This window comes from Oncorhynchus nerka, linkage group LG22 (assembly GCF_034236695.1).
Source record: "Oncorhynchus nerka isolate Pitt River linkage group LG22, Oner_Uvic_2.0, whole genome shotgun sequence".
NCBI lineage: Eukaryota > Metazoa > Chordata > Actinopteri > Salmoniformes > Salmonidae > Oncorhynchus > Oncorhynchus nerka.
In genome coordinates, this window is record NC_088417.1 from 87,460,987 (window position 1) to 87,487,973 (window position 26,987).

At 42.4% G+C, this 26,987-nt stretch overlaps 1 pseudogene; it reads left to right on the top strand.

Annotated features, from left to right (window-relative positions):
• Positions 1–1,923: 1,923 nt before the first annotated feature.
• LOC115104823 (WD repeat-containing protein 36-like) lies at positions 1,924–25,086 on the top strand (annotated as a pseudogene).
• The last annotated feature ends 1,901 nt before the right edge of the window (positions 25,087–26,987 follow it).

Genomic DNA, 26,987 nt, shown 5'->3' on the forward strand with positions numbered 1-26,987 from the left:
ATTGTCAATCAGTGTTGCTTCCTAAGTGTACAGTTTGATTTCACAGAAGTGTGATTGACTTGGAGTTACATTGTGTTGTTTAAGTGTTCCCTTTCTTTTTTTGAGCAGTGTATTTACATCTTTTCTTTGCATCTTTTTTTTTCTTTTTCTAAACATCTCAACTTCAAAACACTCTCCTTCAACCCGCCTCACCGATTAAGAAAAATATATATATTATATATATATAATTCTGAAATCCACAATAGAAGCTAGCCAGAAGTTAGCCAGAAGCTAGCCAGAAGCTAGCCAGTTTATTGGCTAACGTTAGTATTCAGCTAACCACGGTTGGTGGTCATCAGCTATCCTTTAGCTCGAAAAGCTGGCGCCAGTTTTGTTCAATGCGACTCAGACCAGAGCATATCGGAACTGTTTTCTCTCCATATCCCCGGATTTCTACCGCAAGCTCTGGACAATTACACCAAGATCTTGCAGCTAGCTAGCTGCTATCCAAGTGACTATTGGCTTACGTCGGTTCCGGCGAAAACATCAATTATTCCGCAGCTAGCCAGCTGTAGAGTTCCATCAGCCACTACTGGGTTACAATCACCTATCCCGACCCGTTTTACTGCCGACGTGGAGCCCCACCGGGCCTTCACAGCTGGACTAGAACATCAATGTTTTCTGCCCGAGGGAGTTATCCAACTGGCCCCTCCGTCGCGACGTTACCCGAATGCCCATCTGCAGCCCGCTAATCGTTAGCTGTCTTATCGGCTGCTATCTGAATAGGTCTATCGGACAATTTTCTTGGGTCACTATAACTATATCTATTTTGCCAATTGGATTGGTCCCCTCTACCACACGGAACCCCACTAATCTACCGACGGAAACGCACGAGGTGGTTAAAAACAGACCTCCATCCACTGCTGAATCGCCGTGACCCCAACCAACCTCACTACTCACTGGACCCTTATGATCACTCGTCTAAGCATGCCTCTCCTTAATGTCAATATGCCTTGTCCATTGCTGTTATGGTTAGTGTTTATAGGCTTATTTCACTGTAGAGCCTCTAGTCCTGCTCAATATACCTTATCCAACCTTTCAGTTCCACCACTCACACATGCGATGGCATCACCTGGTTTCAATTATGTTTCTAGAGACAATATCTCTCTCATCATCACTCAATGCCTAGGTTTACCTCCACTGTATTCACATCCTACCATACACCTTTGTCTGTACATTATACCTTGAAGCTATTTTATCGCCCCCAGAAACCTCATTTTACTCTCTGTTCCAGACGTTCTAGACGACCAATCCTCATAGCTTTTAGCCATACCCTTATCCTACTCCTCCTCTGTTCCTCTGGTGATGTAGAGGTGAATCCAGGCCCTGCAGTGCCTAGCTCCACTGCTATTCCCCAGGCGCTCTCTTTTGATGACTTCTGTAACCGTAATAGCCTTGGTTTCTTGCATGTTAACATTAGAAGCCTCCTCCCTAAGTTTGTTTTATTCACTGCTATAGCACACTCTGCCAACCCGGATGTTCTAGCCGTGTCTGAATCCTGGCTTAGGAAGACCACCAAAGATTCTGAAATCTCCATCCCTAACTACAACATTTTCAGACAAGATAGAACGGCCAAAGGAGGCGGTGTTGAAATCTACTGCAAAGATAGCCTGCAGAGTTCTGTCCTACTATCCAGGTCTGTACCCAAACAATTTGAACTTCTACTTTTAAAAATCCACCTATCTAAAAACAAGTCTCTCACCATTTCCGCCTGCTATAGACCACCCTCCGCCCCCAGCTGTGCTCTGGACACCATATGTGAACTGATTGACCCCCATCTATCTTCAGAGCTCGTGCTGCTAGGCGACCTAAACTGGAACATGCTTAACACCCCAGCCATCCTACAATCTAAGCTTGATGCCCTCAATCTCACACAAATTATCAATGAACCTACCAGGGACCACCCCAACTCCGTAAACACGGGCACCCTCATATATATCATCCTAACCAACTTGCCCTCTAAATACACCTCTGCTGTGATCTCAGCGATCACTGCCTCATTGCCTGCATCCGTAATGGGTCAGCGGTCAAACAACCTCCACTCATCACTGTCAAAGACTCCCTGAAACACTTCAGTGAGCAGGCCTTTCAAATTGACCTGGCCCATGTATCCTGGAAGGATATTGACCTCATCCCGTCAGCAGAGGATGCCTGGTTATTTTTTTTAAATGCCTTCCTCACCATCTTAAATAAGCATGCCCCATTCAAGAAAATTAGAACCAGGAAAGATATAGCCCTTGGTTCTCTCCAGACCTGACTGCCCTTAACCAACACAAAAACATCCTATGGCATTCTGCATTAGCATCAAACAGCCCCCGTGATATGCAACTTTTCAGGGAAGTTAGAAACCAATATACACAGGCAGTTCGAAAAGCCAAGGCTAGCTTTTTCAAGCAGAAATTGCACTCACTCCAGCAGGTATATCTCTCTGGTCACCCCCAAAACCAATTCTTCCATTGGCCGCCTCTCCTTCCAGTTCTCTGCTGCCAATGACTGGAACGAACTACAAAAATCTCTGAAACTGGAAACACTTATCTCCCTCACTAGCTTTAAGCACCAGCTGTCAGAGCAGCTCACAGATTACTGCACCTGTACATAGCCCATCTATAATTTAGCCCAAACAACTTCCTCTTCCCCTACTATATTTATTTATTTTGCTCCTTTGCACCCCATTATTTATATTTCTACTTTCATGTAGAATTATAATTTAGTTATGAAATACGTAAACTGATGGAAGTACAGCACAACCAAAGATCTGTAATGTACCTGACTTTGTTATAGAGTGCTTTATCAAAGTTTGGTCTTAAAATTAGGACAACTTGACATTCTCTCTACTCATTAAGTTAATTCCTTTTATTTTAGCAAACTCCTTTACACCTTCCCAGGATGGGCAGTAGGAGTCAGTGCTTCAGCAGGTTGGTTGAAGTATATTTATTCTCAAAGCTGAAACTGAATTACTACATATTTTTTTGTTGAGGAATTGTCAGCCATATGTATGCTCAACTCCTTTCACGTACTGTATAGAATGGTTAAGGTACTGTGTTGCTTCATATATGACAACCCTTGAGGTCCTATATGGAAACAATTTTGGTTCAGTGAAGAAGAACCCCTGGGGGTTCTGATCAAAGAACCCTACGAAAGGGGTAGGGTGTTTGACGTTTGAGAGATGTTTGATCAGGTTCAAGTCCGGGCTCTGGCTGGGCCAATCAAGGACATTCAGAGATTTGTCTCAAAGCCACTCCTGCATTGTCTTGGCTTTGTGCTTAGGGTTGTTGGCCTGTTGGAAGGTGAACCTTCGCCCCAGTCTGAGGTCCTGAGGTTTTCATCAAGGATCTCTCTGTATTTTGCTCCCTTCATCTTTCCCTCGGTCCTGGCGAGTGTCCCGGTCCCTGACACTGAAAAACATCCCCACAGCATGATGCTGCCACCACCATGCTTCGCTGTAGGGATGGTATTGGCCAGGTGATGAGCGGTGCCTGGTTTCTTCCAGACCTGACTTGTTGCATTCAAGCCAAAGAGTTCGATCTTTGTTTCATCCTACCAGACAATCTTGTTTCTCATGGTCTTTGAGTCCTTTAGGTGCCTTTTGACAAGCTCCAAGCGGGCTGTCATGGGCATTTTACTGAGGAGTGGCTTCCGTCTGGCCACTCTACCATGAAGGCCTCATTGGTGGTGCTGCAGAGATGGGTTCGCCCATCTCCACAGAGGAACTCTGGAGCTCAGTCAGTGACCATCGGGTTCTTGGTCACCTCCCTGACCAAGGCCCAATTGCTCAGCTCTAGGGAGTCTTGGTGGTTCCAAACTTCTTCCATTGAAGAATGATGGAGGCCACTGTGTTCTTGGGGACCTTCAATGCTGCAGAAAGTTTTTGGTACCCTTCAGCAGATCTGTGCCTCAACACAATCTTGTCTCGGAGCTCTATGGACAATTCCTGCAACTCCAATATTAGGAAGGTGTTCATAATGTTTTGTACACATTGTAATATTTCTGTTTAATCAGAAATGCCCAGCTCATCTCTCTTTAGCAGTCGCAACTAGTTACCACAGACACCAAGTCATATACCCCGAATATTTCTCAATTCTCTTCTTAAAATCTGATTTTAACCCTAACCACACTGCTAACCTTATGCCTAACTATAACCATAAATTAAGACCAAAAAGCAAATGTACTTTTTTAATGCGTTTTTTAATGATCTAGCCCATTTCTACTTTGTGACTGTGGTAACTAGTGGAAACCCACTCTTCCTCAACATTTCTCGTCAGACCCCAGCTGTGGACGTTGTGGGCGTTGGCCTATCATCGGGTCTGATCATCATCCACAACATCAAGTTTGATGAGTCACTGATGAAGTTCCAGCAAGACTGGGGCCCAGTCTCTTCATTGTCCTTCAGAACAGGTGGCATTACCAGTTGAACGTAGTGGTGTATTTATTATGGTTATAATGATGTGATAACTAGATTGTGTGGCCTCATTTTGTGTAAGTGCTGTCACTATTTTGCGTCAATTATTTTAAGAAATCGGTCTTGATATGCTTTTAAAAAATGTTTACTTACCTTGTCACACTGATGTGATTATTTTCTAGATGGCCATCCGGCAATGGTGGCTGGTAGTCCTGTCGGACATATTGGACTGTGGGATCTAGAGGAGAAAAAGCTTGTGTCAGATGAGAGATGTCCACAACACAGCTATCGCTGGACTAACATTCCTCCATGGCGAGCCTCTCCTCATCACCAATGGGGCTGATAACGGCATTCGGGTCAGTGGTACTTAGAGGGCACCAGTGTTAAATAGCTGTAAACAATTGTCCTTTTTTCAGTCATGTCTCAATACACAGTTTTTACCTACAGAGCTTAAAGCTTTTATTAGGACATCACTAGTTGCAAATTCAGCACTGCTAACACAATCCAGTACCAACATACCATAGGGTTATGAAGAATTAATATATTTGACCGTTGAGTTTTGAATGATCAAAGTCCTATTCTGCAGGTGTGGATCTTTGACAGGGCGGGAGGAGGAGGCCATCTACTCAGGAGTCGTCTGGGACACAGCGCCCCGCCCACTAAGGTCCAGCACCACGGCCTGAACGGACATCACATTCTCAGTGCTGGTATGTGTGACTTGTGGCTCAGTTGGTAGAGCATGGTGCTTGCAATGTCAGGGTTGTGGGTTTGATTTCCACTGGGGATCAGTACAGAAAAAAGTATGAAAATATGTGCACTCACTACTTACTGTAAGTCGCTCTGGGTAAGAGCATCTGCTAAATATGTGCACTCACTACTTACTGTATGTCGCTCTGGATAAGAGCATCTGCTAAATATGTGCACTCACTACTTACTGTAAGTCGCTCTGGATAAGAGCATCTGCTAAATATGTGCACTCACTACTTACTGTAAGTCGCTCTGGATAAGAGCATCTGGTAAATATGTGCACTCACTACTTACTGTAAGTCGCTCTGGATAAGAGCATCTGCTAAATGTGTGCACTTACTACTTACTGTAAGTCGCTCTGGGTAAGAGCATCTGCTAAATTTGTGCACTCACTACTTACTGTAAGTCGCTCTGGGTAAGAGCATCTGCTAAATGTGTGCACTCACTACTTACTGTAAGTCGCTCTGGGTAAGAGCATCTGCTAAATGTGTGCACTCACTACTTACTGTAAGTCGCTCTGGGTAAGAGCATCTGCTAAATGTGTGCACTCACTACTTACTGTAAGTCGCTCTGGGTAAGAGCATCTGCTAAATGTGTGCACTCACTACTTACTGTATGTCGCTCTGGGTAAGAGCATCTGCTAAATGACTCAAATGTAAATGTATCAGGCATCTATGAGTTTCTAGTAAAATTATTCGATTTCTCCCTAATCCGCTGTACTCTTTCTTTCCCTAAGGTCAAGATGGTACTCTGCAGTCGTTCTCCACTGTTCATGAGAGATTCAACAGGAGTTTAGGACATGGTACGATTTATTTTCTCTTTCGCGGAAAGATGGCTGTTATGGACAATGAGATGTTCATTTCAATACTGTTTGTATACATGCATAAATCCTGGTTTCCTGTATTCTTCATGAAAATAAACCAATTGGTAACTAGGTTCCATCAACAAGAAGAAATCCAAAAAGAAAAGCTTGAGGTATGACTAACTGAAGCTTCCCGCCATCACCATTTTCGCCTCAGGTATGTTTAGCAACAACAGCAAAAAAGTTTAGCAACTTGAATATTTCAAAACTGCTATTACCTTCATGAGATAAAAATACTCAACTGGTCTGTATTTAGGTGGAACCTTTTATCATTGAATGTGGTTAATTCTTTGAAAATGTTGACATTTTCTCTGATTCTATGTGTGATGTAGAGAGTGCCCGTCAGAGTGATTGGGACAGTATAGTAGCATGTCACAGAGGGTACCTCATGATGACCACCTGGAACTATCAGAAGGGCAGCATGGGCGCACACAGGCTGGAACCCAACGCTTCAATAAGAACCGTGTTCTCAACGTCCACGCTACGGATGCAAAGTACATTGCTGGTCATGTACAGTTTTTTTAGTGTAAAATGAACCCAAATCATTTGATAAAGATGATTATTACACAGAAACAAACATAATATACATGCTAGTTATGTTGTTAAATGCTGTGTTTTCTCCCCTCAGGCAGTAGGCATCACATGTGGTAACTTTGTAGTGGGAGGACTCTAATCTGGACACATTGACGTTTACAACATGCAGTCCGGTATGCATAGAGGTCAATATGGAGAAGACAAGGGTAAGTTCCCCCGTAAAGACAATTGCTTGTGTATATTTAGCTCATGATTTCTGATATAGATTCAGCTTAATCTGTCCTATCTCTGACTCTGTAGCTCATAAGAGGCCGGTGCGCGGCGTTTCCGTGGATGGACTTAATCAGCTGATCATCAGTGCCGGAGCTGACAAACTGGTCAAGATCTGGAAGTTCAAATCTAGGAAGCTGGTCCACTCCATTGACCTTGGCACCTCACCCGCCTCCACACACATGCACCGGGACAGGTAATGGTCAGATAACACCACAGGAGAAAAATAGCACTTATATGACTGCACTGCTTCCAGCTTCAAAGAAAAGTGTAGGATTTGGCAGTCAAGCCCATTTTCTAATTTCCCAGAGTCAGATGAACCCATGGAGACCTTCTTTAACCTGGTAACCTACCTAAATGATTACAGCCCCGTGGCACTCACGTCTGTAGCCATGAAGTGCTTTGAAAGGCTGGTCATGGCTCACATCAACAGCATCATCCCAGAAACCTTAGACCCACTCCAATTTGCATACCGCCCCAACAGATGACGCCATCTCAATCGCACTCCACACTGCCCTTTCTCACCTGGACAAAAGGAACACCTTTGTGAGAATACAGCTCAGCGTTCAACACCATAATGTCCACGAAGCTCATCACTAAGCTAAGGACTCTGGGACTAAACACCTCCTTCTGCAACTGGATTCTGGACCTTCTGATGGGCTGCCCCCAGGTGGTAAGAGAATGCAACAACATGTTTGCCACGCTGATCCTTAACACTCTGGCCCCTCGGGTGTGTACTTAGTCCCCTCCTGTATTCCCTGTTCACCCACGACTGAGTGGCCAAACACGACTCCAACACAATCATTAAGTTTGCTGACAACACAACAGTGGTAGGCCTGATCACTGACAACGATGAGTCAGCCTACAGGAAGGAGATCAGAGAACTGTCAGTGTGGTGCCAGGACAACATCCTCTCCCTCAATGTGAGCAAGACTAAGGAGCTGATCGTGGACTACAGGAAAAGGTGGGCCGAACAGGCCCGCATTAACATAGACGGGGCTGTAGTCGAGCTGGTTGAGTATTTCAAGTTCCTTGGTGTCCACATCACCAACGAACTCTCATGGTCCAAACATACCAAAACAGTTGTGAAGAGGGCACGACAAAACCTTTTCCCCCTCAAGAGACTGAAAAGATTTGGCATGTCGGATGTGACAAATAACATTTTATTTGACTTATGTCTGTGTCAAGTATGAAGGAAGTTAGCAGTAGTTTTGCAAGCCTTTGCTAACTAGTGTTAGAGCAATGACTTCTGGTTAGCGTTGGCTCACAAAACTACATCGAACTTCCTTCATAATGGACTCAGAGACAGAAAAATTATATTCATCTGTTGCTGGGGAAGGAGATAAAGGGCTTAATTGACAGCACTATTCCTTTAACTTTATACACTGATTTGTTTCACTTGGTAATTACAAAGCAGTAGACCAGTGTCTGATTGTAGTCTTTTCTTGTCCTGGTATAGTGGTATGCTGGTCATCGCTCTGGATGACTTTACTCTGAATGTTCTGGACGTGGAGACCAAGAGGGTTGTTCGCAAGTTCCCTGGCCATCGAGGACAGGTCAATGACATGGTGAGTCCTTATCTCGATCTCTTTCCCTCTCCCTTTCTCTGTTTAGCACATCTCTCTCGATTTGATCTCACTCTTTCCCTCAAATATTTGTTCTTCTTGTCTGATGATACTCCTCAGGCTTTCAGCCCAGATGGGCGCTGGTTGATAGCGGCAGCCATGGACTGTACCATCAGGACATGGGACCTCCCCTCCGGCTGGTATGACCATTCCTGTCATTTCTGGAGTAGTTTAGCATGTCCCTAACTGGGGTAGGGGGTTGAGGATAGAGGGTTGAGGGTAGAGGGTTAGGGTTTGTTTCTGGACCGGGCCCTTACACTTTACTGATGTAAAGTGATGTCACCAGCCCTGCCTTCTCATTTCCTCTCCCCACAAACTGAGATCGATGAGATGACCTTTGTCCAAAGATTTCTCAGGCCATCTTTGTTTCACTTTATCATAAATTGAGTGTATCAATTAATGTAATCACTTTCAAGTGTTTTCCAGTGGAAACTCCCTCTCAGCCTTCAGTCATTGACTTGATTTCTCTCCTTTTTTTTCTTAGCCTGGTGGACTGCTTCTTGGTAGATTCTGATGCAGTCAGTCTCACCATGCCACCAACTGGGGACTTTCTGGCCTCCTCCCATGTCGACAGCTTGAGGATATACTTATGGTAAGTCACCACCACATCAAGGAAAGATGGGGTGTGGGAGTCAAAATCATTATCAGGTTATGTCATTGTTAGGGAACCGGCAGATTTCATGTTCACACTCATATAGGCACTCATCTAATCAGATCTAAACTTATTTTAGCTGCAAACAAGAATTAGTTGATAAAGGAAACATCTTGATTAGGTAAGTCTTTTGAACAAATGTGACTCAAATTAGTGTTAATATTGTCAATTTGATATCTCAAAAGATATGTGTTGGAGTACATGCTGTAGCAGTATGAGAAGTTATTGGTAGTATTCAGTAGTACAATTCAGTGTTATTAAAATATTTACTAGTATTCTTGATTATTCCATGATGAGTGACTATTCCATGTTGTGTGTTTCCAGGTCCAACGACACGCTGTGCAGTATGGTATCACTGTGCCCTCTGCCTTCAGACTACGAGCCCACTGTGATCATGCTGCCAGGAACCTGTCCCAACCAAGGTAGCTACTGAACAGCCACTGTGAGCCCATGCAGCACTTACTCTGTACCCAGCACAGGGGCCAGAAAGCCCCCACACCATCTGGACTGGCACATGTAACAGTGGTATCAGCCAATTATTCAAGCATTGATAATGGAAGATATTCAATGTGGAGGAAGTGTGTCCTTGATTTTATAGGTACTTGTAATGGTCCTTTTGACTAGATATTGTGGTAGCAGTATTACAAGATGTTATATTTATGCACCAAATGGTTGTTTTATTTAATAGAGTAAGGTTCTTAGGACTCTCTCTCTTCTTTCTGAGTTAACGGAGAGGAGTCTTTATGGAGCTTGGGCTGGCAACTGATTAAGCGATGGCTTGGTGATAAAAAAAAACCTTCAGCTGGCATTCCATAGATCAGATGTGGTGGGTGTCACCGAGATAGCATGTATGAACAGAACAAAGGCCTCAGTATTCCTAATTATCCTGTCATCTGGGAGACAACAGCAGAGGCAGATGACCAGAGGAGGAACCTAAAGTGGCTTATGGTACCCCCAATCTATATGGGGTGGGGGTTGAACCAGATATGACTGAGCAATCTTGGTATAGGGTATATAAGGAACAGCATGGTCTGTAAAAGGATAGGCTCTCGGCCCAACAGTCAAGACCGTTGAATCGATATTGAATAAAGATGATCGTTTGAAGAAATGACCAAGGCTCTCTCACTTGAATAGAATGTTCCACCTCGACATCATCAAGGTGAGCATGTCACTGGTGGTTGTCTGTTGAGAAAAACATGTGACTGACTGGGTTTCAAAACCTGGTGGTCCACAAAATATAACTGTCTTGCTCCTCTGACACTGGTGGTTGTCTGTGGAGAAAAACGTGTCACCGACAGGGTATTAAGCCCTGTTTGTCTGTGCGACTCACGGCTGTCTTAGCTTTCTGAGCTAAATCCAAGGCATCGTCTCCTTACACATTCACAATGACAGACAACACGTGTAGCAATTGTTCTGTAATGCCGTTGTCATCTCTTCATAATATATGAGAAGACCCTAAAATCACAATACTGTGTATGGAAATAAAATATTATAACACTGTATAATTTAAGAAAGATTGATTGCTCTTCATATTACTATATGTTGAATTTTTAAAAATTGAATATTCGAAATATACAATATACTTGCAGTGAAGCCGCTCAATAACTACATCAGACCAGTCATCCAACAACTACATCAGACCAGTCATCCAACAACTACATCATACCAGTCATCCAACAACTACATCATACCAGTCATCCAACAGATTCCCATTCAATAACTACATCATACCAGTCACCCAACAGATTCCCATTCAATAACTACATCATACCAGTCATCCAACAGATTCCCATTCAATAACTACATCATACCAGTCACCCAACAGATTCCCATTCAATAACTACATCATACCAGTCATCCAACAACTACATCATACCAGTCATCCAACAACTACATCATACCAGTCATCCAACAGATTCCCATTCAATAACTACATCATACCAGTCATCCAACAGATTCCCACTCAATAACTACATCATACCAGTCATCCAACAGAATCCCATTCAATAACTACATCATACCAGTCATCCAACAACTACATCATACCAGTCATCCAACAACTACATCATACCAGTCATCCAACAGATTCCCATTCAATAACTACATCATACCAGTCATCCAACAGATTCCCATTCAATAACTACATCATACCAGTCATCCAACAACTACATCATACCAGTCATCCAACAACTACATCATACCAGTCATCCAACAACTACATCATACCAGTCATCCAACAACTACATCATACCAGTCATCCAACAGATTCCCATTCAATAACTACATCATACCAGTCATCCAACAGATTCCCATTCAATAACTACATCATACCAGTCATCCAACAGAATCCCATTCAATAACTACATCATACCAGTCATCCAACAACTACATCATACCAGTCATCCAACAACTACATCATACCAGTCATCCAACAACTACATCATACCAGTCATCCAACAACTACATCATACCAGTCATCCAACAGATTCCCATTCAATAACTACATCATACCAGTCATCCAACAGACTCCCATTCAATAACTACATCATACCAGTCATCCAACAGACTCCCATTCAATAACTACATCATACCAGTCATCCAACAGACTCCCATTCAATAACTACATCATACCAGTCATCCAACAGACTCCCATTCAATAACTACATCATACCAGTCATCCAACAGATTCCCATTCAATAACTACACCATACCAGTCATCCAACAGATTCCCATTCAATAACTACATCATACCAGTCATCCAACAGATTCCCATTCAATAACTACATCATACCAGTCATCCAACAGACTCCCATTCAATAACTACATCATACCAGTCATCCAACAGACTCCCATTCAATAACTACATCATACCAGTCACCCAACAGATTCCCATTCAATAACTACATCATACCAGTCATCCAACAACTACATCATACCAGTCATCCAACAACTACATCATACCAGTCATCCAACAGATTCCCATTCAATAACTACATCATACCAGTCATCCAACAGATTCCCACTCAATAACTACATCATACCAGTCATCCAACAGAATCCCATTCAATAACTACATCATACCAGTCATCCAACAACTACATCATACCAGTCATCCAACAACTACATCATACCAGTCATCCAACAGATTCCCATTCAATAACTACATCATACCAGTCATCCAACAGATTCCCATTCAATAACTACATCATACCAGTCATCCAACAACTACATCATACCAGTCATCCAACAACTACATCATACCAGTCATCCAACAACTACATCATACCAGTCATCCAACAACTACATCATACCAGTCATCCAACAGATTCCCATTCAATAACTACATCATACCAGTCATCCAACAGATTCCCATTCAATAACTACATCATACCAGTCATCCAACAGAATCCCATTCAATAACTACATCATACCAGTCATCCAACAACTACATCATACCAGTCATCCAACAACTACATCATACCAGTCATCCAACAACTACATCATACCAGTCATCCAACAACTACATCATACCAGTCATCCAACAGATTCCCATTCAATAACTACATCATACCAGTCATCCAACAGACTCCCATTCAATAACTACATCATACCAGTCATCCAACAGACTCCCATTCAATAACTACATCATACCAGTCATCCAACAGACTCCCATTCAATAACTACATCATACCAGTCATCCAACAGACTCCCATTCAATAACTACATCATACCAGTCATCCAAGAGATTCCCATTCAATAACTACACCATACCAGTCATCCAACAGATTCCCATTCAATAACTACACCATACCAGTCATCCAACAGATTCCCATTCAATAACTACATCATACCAGTCATCCAACAGATTCCCATTCAATAACTACATCATACCAGTCATCCAACAGATTCCCATTCAATAACTACATCATACCAGTCATCCAACAGATTCCCATTCAATAACTACATCATACCAGTCATCCAACAGACTCCCATTCAATAACTACATCATACCAGTCATCCAACAGACTCCCATTCAATAACTACATCATACCAGTCATCCAACAGACTCCCATTCAATAACTACATCATACCAGTCATCCAACAGACTCCCATTCAATAACTACATCATACCAGTCATCCAACAGACTCCCATTCAACAACTACATCATACCAGTCATCCAACAGATTCCCATTCAACAACTACATCATACCAGTCATCCAACAGATTCCCATTCAATAACTACATCATACCAGTCATCCAACAGATTCCCATTCAATAACTACATCATACCAGTCATCCAACAGATTCCCATTCAATAACTACATCATACCAGTCATCCAACAGATTCCCATTCAATAACTACATCATACCAGTCATCCAACAGATTCCCATTCAACAACTACATCATACCAGTCATCCAACAGATTCCCATTCAATAACTACATCATACCAGTCATCCAACAGATTCCCATTCAACAACTACATCATACCAGTCATCCAACAGATTCCCATTCAATAACTACATCATACCAGTCATCCAACAGATTCCCATTCAGAGCAACATGTGTTTATTTGAATGAGAGTGTGTGTATATGAGTGCTCAAACACCTGCACGGCATCAGCCTCAGGCAAACCGGCATTAGTTGTAAAAACACTGTCCCTCAGTGTCATTCAAATGTACTTTTTATTATGTTTTATTTTGACTTAAAATTATTATTATTTTTATCTTTGACCATCATTCTATCTCTCACACAGCAACTGCACTCCCACTTGTCTCCAATTCCACATAACAACCCTCAGCTTCCTTCAGCCCATCCCATCTATCTCTGCTGGCCACCCTCAGCCCATCCCATCTATCTCTGCTGGCCACCCTCAGCCCATCCCATCTATCTCTGCTGGTCACCTTCAGCCCATCCCATCTATCTCTGCTGGTCACCCTCAGCCCATCCCATCTATCTCTGCTGGTCACCCTCAGCCCATCCCATCTATCTCTGCTGGTCACCTTCAGCCCATCCCATCTATCTCTGCTGGCCACCCTCAGCCCATCCCATCTATCTCTGCTGGCCACCCTCAGCCCATCCCATCTATCTCTGCTGGCCACCCTCAGCCCATCCCATCTATCTCTGCTGGTCACCTTCAGCCCATCCCATCTATCTCTGCTGGTCACCCTCAGCCCATCCCATCTATCTCTGCTGGCCACCCTCAGCCCATCCCATCTATCTCTGCTGGTCACCTTCAGCCCATCCCATCTATCTCTGCTGGCCACCCTCAGCCCATCCCATCTATCTCTGCTGGTCACCTTCAGCCCATCCCATCTATCTCTGCTGGTCACCCTCAGCCCATCCCATCTATCTCTGCTGGTCACCCTCAGCCCATCCCATCTATCTCTGCTGGTCACCTTCAGCCCATCCCATCTATCTCTGCTGGTTACCCTCAGCCCATCCCATCTATCTCTGCTGGTCACCCTCAGCCCATCCCATCTATCTCTGCTGGCCACCCTCAGCCCATCCCATCTATCTCTGCTGGCCACCTTCTGCCCATCCCATCTATCTCTGCTGGCCACCCTCAGCCCATCCCATCTATCTCTGCTGGTCACCCTCAGCCCATCCCATCTATCTCTGCTGGTCACCCTCAGCCCATCCCATCTATCTCTGCTGGTCACCCTCAGCCCATCCCATCTATCTCTGCTGGTCACCCTCAGCCCATTCAATCTATCTAATGGAATAGAATCTACAGATTGTGAGTTGAATATATATACTTTTACTAAGAGTATTAGTAATTGACTGACCCAATCTCTCCAGATCTCCTAACAGTACTATTTCTAGGGTTGATTTTAGATCAATGCTATGCAGTTTCAGCCATTCCTGAACCTGAGACCAGAAACAGGCTACCTGAGGGCAATACCAAAATAAATGGTCTATTGATTCTGTATCCTCACAACAAAATCTGCAGAGCTTCGATGATTTTATGCCCCAAATATTCAACTGGGGGGCATAAAATCAAATATTTGTTGGTGGCAAGAATTCTATATAATAATTTTAGCTGAAAAGCACGAAGTCTTGAATCTTGCGTTGTTTTATACATCAACTCATACCATGGAATCGATACATGGAACCATGGAATGGAATCGGTACATCAAAAATCTCTAACCAACTATTTTGCAATCTGTATGGCACAGTTGTCAACATCCTGGTCCTCAAATGAAACCGGTATACTTTCCTATTTATGCTATTTTTTATTCCTCCGACAGTTTTGATCCTTTATATTGGGCAGACAGTCCAGTTCCCTACCTCTTCCCGCTGCCACCTGCCTCCTCCATTTTTGGGGCAATCAATTGGTTGTACTCCTGGATTGAGCAGGCCTTTCCATACAACTCTGATAACTCTATGAAGGACATAACTCTACCATTCCAATTTACAATATAATTTAAGAATAAAATACCCCTTTCAAACATATTTCCCATAAATACAGGTATTTTATCAACCCGCAGATTTGAGTTCAGCCATAATATTTGTTATATCTTTTCAGGGGGATGAAATTGTAGCCAGCTCTGCAATGGTTGTTTGAAAAAGAGAGATACTTTTTTCAAAGTATCATTTTCAATTCATCGAAAATGAGACATGGCAATCTGCACAAAGGAAAAAAGGCCATTTTTAAACAATGGATGGGCTTTTTTAAATTTTATTTTAAATTGTATTTTTTAAGGGGTGGATCAGCTTGATATTGCAGAAAGAATGTTGCTTCCAATGTAATTGTCTGCATCATTTCCAATCTCCCATATTTTTTTGGTAAATATATATATCCATACACGCATGCATACATATACACATACCTATATAGACATACATACTTAAAAAAAAATAATATACCTTTATTATTATTCCCCGCAAACCCTACCGCCGATCCCCCAATTGGAGTAAACTAATAAACACTTCTGCTTTTACCTTCAATTTATACATCTTATACACATTTTACAAACACAGTCTAATTTACAATAGTTCTCTCTTGTTTGTTCTTAGCCCTTCCTCTATTTCTGATGTCCATCCAGTTTGATTTCTATTTGTAACTATGCTATTTCACAAAAGTTCCGAACCTATATACATTTTACAGATCCCGTATGCTTTACATTGGTTATCTTGTTATTAGTCCCACCCTTCAGATCCATTCAACCCCTCCCATCTATCTCTCAACATCATCCATTTCAGATGCTGTGATGCTTCACAAAACAATTGAACCTTCCTATTCTCATAGCACCATAATTTACAAATAAATTCATTAAAAATCGTACAATGTGATTTTCAGGATTTTTTTTCTCATTTTGTCTGTCATAGTTGAAGTGTACCTATGATGAAAATTACAGGCCTCTCTCATCTTTTTAAGTGGGAGAACTTGCACAATTGGTGGCTGACTAAATACTTTTTTTGCCCCACTGTATGTTATGTCTGAAAAAGTCAGTTATAAATTCTTCTGTCCTAGTTCTAAACAATTTATCATATAGTAGGCTTTGATTAAATGTCCAATATCCTCACACACGTGGAAATTCTGTAAGAGTAAAATATATGCCAATTATGTGATGATCCGACCGCATTCTGTCCCCTATCAATACTTTTTAGACTTTTGGTGCCAGAGAGAATGGTATGAGAAAGTAGTCAAGGCGACTAGCTTGATTAAGCCTCCGCCATGTATATCTCACTAGGTCAGGGTATTTAAGCCTCCATATATCCACTAATTCCAATATATCCATGACATTCATGGTTTCCTTAAGTGCCTGAGGGTGATAGTTTTGTAGTGTGATTTCCTTTCCGGTCCATAGAGGTATTTAAGACCGTATTAAAATCTCCCACCATAATAATAGGGTCTAGTGTTGCTTTTAGAGTTGATAGATTCTTATATATATTTTCAAAGAAGCTTGGATCATCATTATTCGGACCGTACAGGTTAATAAGCCATATCTGTTTATTTTCCAATAACATATTTAAAATAATCCATCTACCTTGAGGATCTGTTTGGACAATTTGCACATTTGGATCAAAATTATTGTTAATTAAAACCATCACCCCTTTTGAATTTCTTTGCCCATGGGGAGAAGTATATTTCAGTTATTTTTCCATAAAACTTAATCTAAAACTGTTAAATGGGTTTCCTGTAAACAATAGATAATATATTCCTTCTCTTTTAGCCAGGTAAATACTTATGGTATTTTCTTATTATCTGCTGGGCCATTACAATTGTAACTGGCTATACTTATTTCACCACCTATCATAATGAGACACAACTTTCAATTATTTTTATCAAAATATATGTTTGTAAACGTACCATTAAAAAGTAACATGATGATTGACTGTCTATGTAGCTGTACCATGATCTTTGCATTTCTACTAAGTAAACCTCCAATTGGTCCCTACTATTTCACCCGCTAAAATCCCTCCTCATCCCGAGTTGGGTTGTCATCTCAATGCCCGGCAGACCACCCTCGACCCCCTGTATCCCATAACCCGTAACCGACTGGGATCCATCCTTTGAAAAGAGCACAAAGTGCCATTTACCGAATTGAAGTAGATTAACTGCCAAATTCATTTCCATCGCCCTCACCTCGATTTGTATTATATATAGCTGTGGATCACTCTATTGTCCCTAACATCTTTTACTCCTTTGCAACAGTTGTGGGATACACACATACACCCACACACACTCAGTGCTTAAAGCTAGTGAGGGAGATAAGTGTTTCCAGTTTCAGAGATTTTTGTAGTTCGTTCCAGTCATTGGCAGCAGAGAACTGAAAGGAGAGGCGGCCAAAGGAAGAATTTGGAGGTGACCAGAGAGATATACCTGCTGGAGTGCGTGCTACAGGTGGGTGCTGCTATGTTGACCAGCGAGCTGAGATAAGGGGGAACTTGTAGATGACCAGTACTTGTAGATGACCTGGAGCCAGTGGGTTTGGCGACGAATATGAAGCGAGGGCCAGCCAACAAGAGCGTACAGGTTGCAGTGGTGGGTAGTATATGGGGCTTTGGTGACAAAACGGATGGCACTGTGATAGACTGCATCCAATTTATTGAGTAGGGTATTGGAGGCTATTTGGTAAATGACATCGCCGAAGTCGAGGATCGGTAGGATGGTCAGTTTTACGAGGGTATGTTTGGAAGCATGAGTGAAGGATGCTTTGTTGCGAAATAGGAAGCCAATTCTAGATTTAACTTTGGATTGGAGATGTTTGATGTGAGTCTGGAAGGAGAGTTTACAGTCTAACCAGACACCTAGGTATTTGTAGTTGTCCACATATTCTAAGTCAGAACCGTCCAGAGTAGTGATGTTGGACGGACGGGCATGTGCAGGCAGCGATCGGTTGAAGAGCATGCATTTAGTTTTACTTGTATTTAAGAGCAATTGGAGGCCACAGAAGGAGAGTTGTATGGCATTGAAGCTCGTGTGGAGGGTTGTTAACACAGTGTCCAAAGAAGGGCCAGAAGTATACAGAATGGTGTCGTCTGCGTAGAGGTGGATCAGAGACTCACCAGCAGCAAGAGCAACATCATTGATGTATACAGAGAAGAGAGTCGGTCCAAGAATTGAACCCTGTGGCACCCCCATAGACACTGCCAGAAGCCCGGACAACAGACCCTCCGATTTGACACAGGCAATCATTTGAGAAACCAAGGCTATCGAGTCTGCCGATGAGGATGTGGTGATTGACAGAGTCGAAAGCCTTGGCCAGGTCAATGAATATGGCTGCACAGTATTGTTTCTTATTGATGGCGGTTAAGATATTGTTTAGGACCTTGAGCGTGGCTGAGGTGCACCCATGACCAGCTCTGAAACCAGATTGCGTAGCGTAGAAGGTATGGTGGGATTCGAAATGGTCGGTAATCTGTTTGTTAACTTGGCTTCCAAAGACCTTAGAAAGGCAGGGTAGGATAGACATAGGTCTGGAGCAGTTTGGGTCAAGAGTGTCCTTTGAAGAGGGGGAAGACCGCAGCTGCTTTCCAATCTTTGGGAATCTCAGATTACACGAAAGAGAGGTTGAACAGGCAAGTAATAGGGGTTGCAACCATTTCGGCAGACTTTAGAAAGACTTTAGAAAGAAACGGTCCAGATTGTCTAGCCCGGCTGATTTGTCGGGGTCCAGATTTTGCAGATCTTTCAGAACATCAGCTGACTGAATTTGGGAGAAGGAGAAATGGGGAAGGCTTGGGCGAGCTGCCGTGGGGGGTGCATTGCTGTTGACCTGGGTAGGGGTAGCCAGGTGGAAAACATGGCCAGCTGTAGAAAAATGCTTATTGAAATTCTCAATTATAGTGGATTTATCGGTGGTGACAGTCTTTCCTATCCTCAGTGCAGTGGGCAGCTGGTAGGAGGTGTTCTTAATCTCCATGGACTTTACAGTGTCTCAGAACTTTTTTGAGTTTGTGTTACAGGAAGCAAATTTCTGCTTGAAAAGGCTAGCCTTGGCTTTTCTAACTGCCTGTGTATATTGGTTTCTAGCTTCCCTGAAAAGTTGCATATATATTGCATATCACGGGGGCTGTTCGATGCTAATGCAGAAGGCCATAGGATGTTTTTGTGTTGGTTAAGGGCTGTCAGGTCTGGAGAAAACCAAGGGCTATATCTGTTCCTGGTTCTAAATTTCTTGAATGGGGCATGCTTATTTAAGATGGTGAGGAAGGCATTTAAAAAAAATAACCAGGCATCCTCTGCTGACGGGATGAGGTCAATATCCTTCCAGGATACCCGGGCCAGGTCGATTAGAAAGGCCTGCTCGCTGAAGTGTTTCAGGGAGCGTTTGACAGTGATGAGTGGAGGTCGTTTGACCGCTGACCAATAGCGGATGCAGGCAAGGAGGCAGTGATCGCTGAGAGCTTGGTTGAAAACAGCAGAGGTGTATTTAGAGGGCAAGTTGGTTAGGATGATATATATGAGGGTGCCCGTGTTTACGGATTTGGGGTGGTACCTGGTAGGTTCATTGATAATTTGTGTGAGATTGAGGGCATCAAGCTTAGATTGTAGGGTGGCTGGGGTGTTAAGCATGTTCCAGTTTAGGTTGCCTAGCAGCATGAGCTCTGAAGATAGATGGGGGGCAATCAGTTCACATATGGTGTCCAGAGCACAGCTGGGGGCAGAGGGTGGTCTATAGCAGGTGGAAACAGTTTTTAGAGAGGTGGATTTTTAAAAGTAGAAGTTCAAATTGTTTGGGTACAGACCTGGATAGTAGGACAGAATTCTCCAGGCCATCTTTGCAGTAGATTTCAACACCGCCTCCTTTGGCCGTTCTATCTTGTCTGAAAATTTTGTAGTTAGGGATGGAGATTTCAGAATCTTTGGTGGTCTTCCTAAGCCAGGATTCAGACACGGCTAGAACATCCGGGTTGGCAGAGTGTGCTAAAGCAGTGAATAAAACAAACTTAGGGAGGAGGCTTCTAATGTTAACATGCAAGAAACCAAGGCTATTACGGTTACAGAAGTCATCAAAAGAGAGCGCCTGGGAAATAGGAGTGGAGCTAGGCACTGCAGGGCCTGGATTCACCTCTACATCACCAGAGGAACAGAGGAGGAGTAGGATAAGGGTACGGCTAAAAGCTATGAGAATTGGTCGTCTAGAACGTCCGGAACAGAGAGTAAAAGGAGGTTTCTGGGGCCGATAAAGTAGCTTCAAGGTATAATGTACAACAGACAAAGGTGTATGGTAGGATGTGAATACAGTGGAGGTAAACCTAGGCATTGAGTGATGATGAGAGAGATATTGTCTCTAGAAACATCATTGAAACCAGGTGATGTCATCGCATGTGTGGGTGGTGGAACTGAAAGGTTGGATATGGTATACTGAGCAGGGCTAGAGGCTCTACAGTGAAATAAGCCAATAAACACTAACCAGAACAGCAATGGAGAAGGCATATTGACATTAAGGAGAGGCATGCTTAGCCGAGTGTGATCATAAGGGTCCAGTGAGTTGTGAGGTTGGTTGGGGTCACGGTGATTCAGACAGCTAGCCGGGTCATCGGTAGCAAGCTGGCAGAGGATGGAGGTCTGTTTTTAGCCACCTTGTGCGTTTCCTTCGGTAGATTAGTGGGGTTCCGTGTGGTAGAGGGGACCAATCCAATTGGCAAAATAGATATAGTTATAGTGACCCAAGAAAATTGTCCGATAGACCTATTCAGATAGCAGCCGATAAGACAGCTAACGATTAGCGGGCTGCAGATGGGTGTTCAGGTAACGTCGCGACGGAGTGGCCAGTTGGATAACTCCCTTGGGCAGATAACATCGGTAGTCCAGTTGTGAATGCCCGGTGGGGCTCCACGTCGGCAGTAAAACGGGTCCGGATAGGTGAGTGGCTGTTGGAACTCTTCAGCTGGCTAGCTCCGAAATAATTTATGTTGCTCCGGGATCGACGTAAGCCAATAGTCACACGGATAGCAGCTAGCTATCTGCGAGATCCAGGTGTAAATGTCCAGAGCTTGCGGTTGAAATCCGGGGATATGGAGAGAAAAATAGGTCCGGTATGTTCTGGTCTGAGTCGCGTTGTACAAAACTGCCGATAGCTTTTCGAGCTAAAGGATAGCTGATGACCACCAACCATGGTTAGCTGAATACTAACGTTAGCCAGTAAACTGGTTAGCTTCTGTTTAGCTTCAGGCTAGCTTCTGTTTAGCTTCAGGCTAGCTTCTGTTTAGCTTCAGGCTAGCTTCTGGTTAGCTTCAGGCTTGCTTCTGGTTAGCTTCAGGCTTGCTTCTGGTTAGCTTCAGGCTAGCTTCTGGTTAGCTTCAGGCTAGCTTCTGGTTAGCTTCAGGCTAGCTTCTATTGTGGATTTCAGATTTGAGGTAAATAATACTTTTTTTCTAAATTGGTGACGCGGGTTGCAGGAGTATTTTGAAGTTTTAAATTATTTTGTCTTAGTTAAAAATAAGTTGTCCTCCAGTAAACTTTTATTTAAATTTCCAATATCCCCGTCCACGTGGAAAATCTATAAAAGAGTTATGTGAATGCCAATTAGATGATCCGATCACATTCGGTCTCCTATTAAAACTTTTTTAACCTTTGATGCAAGAGAGAAGGAGACAAAGTAGTCAAGACGACTAGCTTGATTAAGTCTCCATGTATCTCTCACTAGGTCGGGATTTTTGGTCTCCAAATATCCACGATTTCTAATGTGTCCATAATATTTGTGATTTCCTTAAGGGCACGGTGATGATAGTTTGTAGAGTGATTACCTTTACGGTCCATTGAGGTACTTAACACTGTGTTGTAGTCTCCTACCATAATGATTAGATCATTTGTTGTCTGTAAGTTCAATAAATTGGTATAAATGGTTTAGAAGAAGTGTGGATCAGCCTGGTTTGGACCATATAGATGAGCCAAATCTCTTTTTTGTCTGCTTTCATATTCCAAAGGATCCACCTTCCTTGCAAATCATTCCTGACTATTTGCACATTCAGATTGAAATTTGTGTTAATTAATATCATTACACCATTTGAGTTCCTTTGTCCATGACAGAAAATGATTTCACCACCCCATTCCTTTTTCCACGCAACTTCATCCAAGGATGTAGAGTGAGTTTCTTGTAAACAGTATATGTTATATTCCTTTTCTTTTAGCCATGTAAAGACTGGTCTTTTTTTAAATAATCTGCTAAACCGTTACAATTATAACTGGCTATACTTATTTCACCCCTCACCATAACTAGATACTATTCTCAGGCTAAATGGACCATAATTAGTGCCTGTAAAGTCCCTGCCATCAGAGGTATTATGAAGGTCGAAACTAGAGTTTTCAAATGTCTGATATTTAGCATTCAAGAAATGGGTTCTAGCAATATTTGTTTTATTCCCTTGCCTGTGAGCTAATGCCATATATGTTAGAAAATTGAGACAATATATTATGTGTGTAGCAAATCTGAGTACTGTATGTTATTTGGGTTCAATAATGTTTATTTAGTTTACTTTTTCCACAGTCAAAGATTGTGAATTTTGGAGTCCTGGCACAGAAGTCCACTTTCTTCCAACAGCTAGAATCTGCCACACTCCTCAACAAATGTATGTTTGAATCTCACTTAGCTAGCAATTACTCCTAGTAATTGTAAATGTATTTATGTAAAACAAAATAGGGACCACAATGGAAATATGTCCCCGACTTTATTGTGCAGAGTCCTGGTCACGTTTTAGAAAATCTTTATTCAGTGTCTTTATATGTATTTATTTATTTTTTAATGACAAAATCAATCAAACGTCTTGCAAGTCTGAATATCACTTCGCAATCAATTATTCACAGCTCCTCTTGCAAGCATACAAATTCCTCTCACCCCAAATCACTTCTAAGGCCATATAAAAAACTGAAGAATGTCTTTTAGAATCTCAATACTTGAACCTACTGCTAAATCCGATGTCACGTTAATAGCATGTGTAGTAACTAGAGGATGTTTTGGCACAGTTGAACTCTGCTGATACCTCAGGTCAATACAAATACAACGAGTCATAATCCATCCTCATTGTTTCTTCCAGATGATGGCCCTGTGGGGTTGCTGAAAGAGATGGGTCCGTCTGGTATTGATGCTGAGCTCCGAGGTCTGGCCCCTGATATGGGTGGAGATGTCTCCGTCTTACAAGACTTTCTGAAGATGGTGGCCCTGTGGGGTTGCTGAAAGAGATGGGTCCGTCTGGTATTGATGCTGAGCTCCGAGGTCTGGCCCCTGATATGGGTGGAGATGTCTCCGTCTTACAAGACTTTCTGAAGATGGTGGCCCTGTGGGGATGATGAAAGAGATGGGTCCGTCTGGTATTGATGCTGAGCTCCGAGGTCTGGCCCCTGATATGGGTGGAGATGTCTCCGTCTTACAAGACTTTCTGAAGATGGTGGCCCTGTGGGGATGATGAAAGAGATGGGTCCGTCTGGGATTGATGCTGAGCTCCGAGGTCTGGCCCCTGATATGGGTGGAGATGTCTCCGTCTTACAAGACTTTCTGAAGATGGTGGCCCTGTGGGGATGATGAAAGAGATGGGTCCGTCTGGGATTGATGCTGAGCTCCGAGGTCTGGCCCCTGATATGGGTGGAGATGTCTCCGTCTTACAAGACTTTCTGAAGATGGTGGCCAGCATGCTGAACTCCAAGAGGGACTTTGATCTGGCACAGGCCTACCTGGCACTCTTCCTAAAGGTAACCACATCAATATTCTAGTCACCAACACTGTAGCTATGTTAATAAGCTGCTGTTATCTGTGTTATAACACTGTTATTATTTAATTGACATGTTGAGTTTTTATTGTTACACATGAGTTCAATGATGTTATTACTCCAGTAATTATAGCAGATTAATGTTAAATGATGTCAACAATGTCACTAGAGGAAGAGGGAAATCTATCTATTTTCTGTTGCATTGACTGTCACCCACTTACATCTGCAACCAGCAGATGGAGTCAGAACATTGGAAATAAATTGAAAAGCGGTACAGAACTGTAAAAAAAAAATATATATATATATATATATATATATATATATAATGTGATACACAATTCAATCAAAACCAATGACCACATCTCTAGAAGTCAAATAAAAATTAAATGTTTTATTAAGAAAACATGTTTGACTTGATATGTAGTTCTGTTGTTTCACTCTTCAACTAAGCCCAGTTTTGTTGAGTACCTGAATTCAAATTGTATCTTTACAGAACATGAACAATGTGTTTTTGACTTCACAGCACCACAGACACACTTTGTTTCAAAGGTTCATAACGTGTGTATTTCCTGTATGGTTTGTCTTACTTCTGAGTTTCCTTCACAAACTCCGTATAGTTTCTCTCTCTCTCTCTCTCTAGCTGCATCTCAGACTGATCACCCAGGAACCAGAGCTCATGGAGGAGGCATCTAGAGTATCTGAGAAACTGGAGGAGATGTGGACATCCATGCAGACACTTTTCAATCAGAGCCTGTGTTTGCTGTCATACACCAAGAGTGCACTGCTTTGAAGTGTGCCTCTCCCAACCAACCCTCGTTTATTTTATTTATGTGGTTTTTCACACCGATCTATGTATACATCTCTATAGAGCATTGTGGACTATAGTTTCACACTTGATGCAAGAGAAGTTGGCCACATTTTATATGAAATATTAGGTGCTCTAATGCTTTTGTAATGGTCTAACAAATATGATGTTCAATGAAACCGTGATTGACCAAAACCTGATGTAACTACCTTTTTTAAAATAGACATCATGATTGTTATCATTGTATTACTCCAGATTGTTTTCACTTTATGTTATTACCCTAATACAATTTGATGTTCATTGGTTCAGCATGAGTTACCACATTTTAAGATGTTCCCTGCTGTCTCGATGGTACACAGCATAGTAATGAGGATTATACAGAGGACAAAATAGATGTGTACATGTACTGTATTCCATAGACAAATCGGATACATCAATATATTTTCACAGTCCTGTTGGGGATTATAGTTTTTATCTCACAACGACAGAGCAGGTAGTGGATCAAATGGTGTCTGTGTGTCCCCCTCTGTAGCTAGGCTTTGCTGGAGTCCTAGAGGATGACCAGCTATGCATGGTTTGGGCTTGGGACAGAGGGCTAGACAAGCCCTTCATTTGAATGTGTTTCGATGGTAAGGAAGATAAAACAGTTAACTATTTTATGTATTACATTACATTTTCCACATTTTGTTTTGTTACAGCCTGAACATTGTGTCACTGCCCTACACACAGTACCCCATAATGTGGAATTATGTTTTTAGACATTTTTACAAATTAATACAAAATGAAAAGCTGAAATGTTTTGAGCCAATAAGTGTTCAAGCACTTTGTTATGGCAAGCCAAAATATGTTCAGGAGTAAAAATTTGATTAACAAGTTGCATGGATTGCTCTGTGTGCAATAATGGTACTTTTTGACTGACTACCTCATTTCTATACCCCACACACAATTATCTGAAAGGTCCCACAGTTGAGCTGTGAATTTTAAACACCGGTTCCACCACAAAGACCAGCAGAGTTTTCCAATGCCTTGCAAGGAAGGGCACCTATTGGCAGATGGGTAAAAACGAAGAAAGCATTCATTAATAATGGCCGGAACAGAGCAAATGGAATGGCATCAAACACCTGGGAACTGTGATTGATGTATTTGATACCATTCCGCTACACTCATTACCATGAGCCCATTCTCCCCAATTAAGGTACCACCAAACTCCTGTGGTATCAATACACCCAGTCACTACAAAGATACAGGTGTCCTTCCTAACTCAGTTCCCGGAGAGGAAGGAAACAGCTCAGGAATTTCACGATGACGCCAATGATGACTTTACAACCGTTAGAGTTGAATCGCTGTGATATGAGAAAACAGGATGGATCAGCAACATTGTAGTTACTCCACAATTACTAACCAAAATGACAGAGTTAAAATATAGTTAAAATACAGTTAGGCACTAAAGTAAAACTGCAAAAAAAAATGTCAAAGAAATCTACTTTGTCCTTGAATAAAAAGCCCTCTATTTGGGGCAAATCCAACACATCACTGATTACCACTTTTTCAAGCGTGGTGGTGGCTGCATCATGTAGGGTATGCTTGCTATCAGCAAGGACTACAGAGTTTTATTTAGGGTGAAAATAAACAATGGAGCTAAGCACAGGCAAAATGTGGTTCTGTCTGCTTTCCAAAAGACAGACAAATTCACCTTTCAGCAGGACAATAACCTAAAACACAAGGCGAAATAGTTGCTTGCCAAGACTACATTAAATGTTCCTGAGTGGCCTAGTTACAGTTTGGACTTAAATCAGCTTGAAAATCTATGGCAAGACTCGAAAATGACTATCTAGCAACGATCAACAACCAACTTGACAGAATTGTCAGATTCTGACCAACTTGACATATTGAAG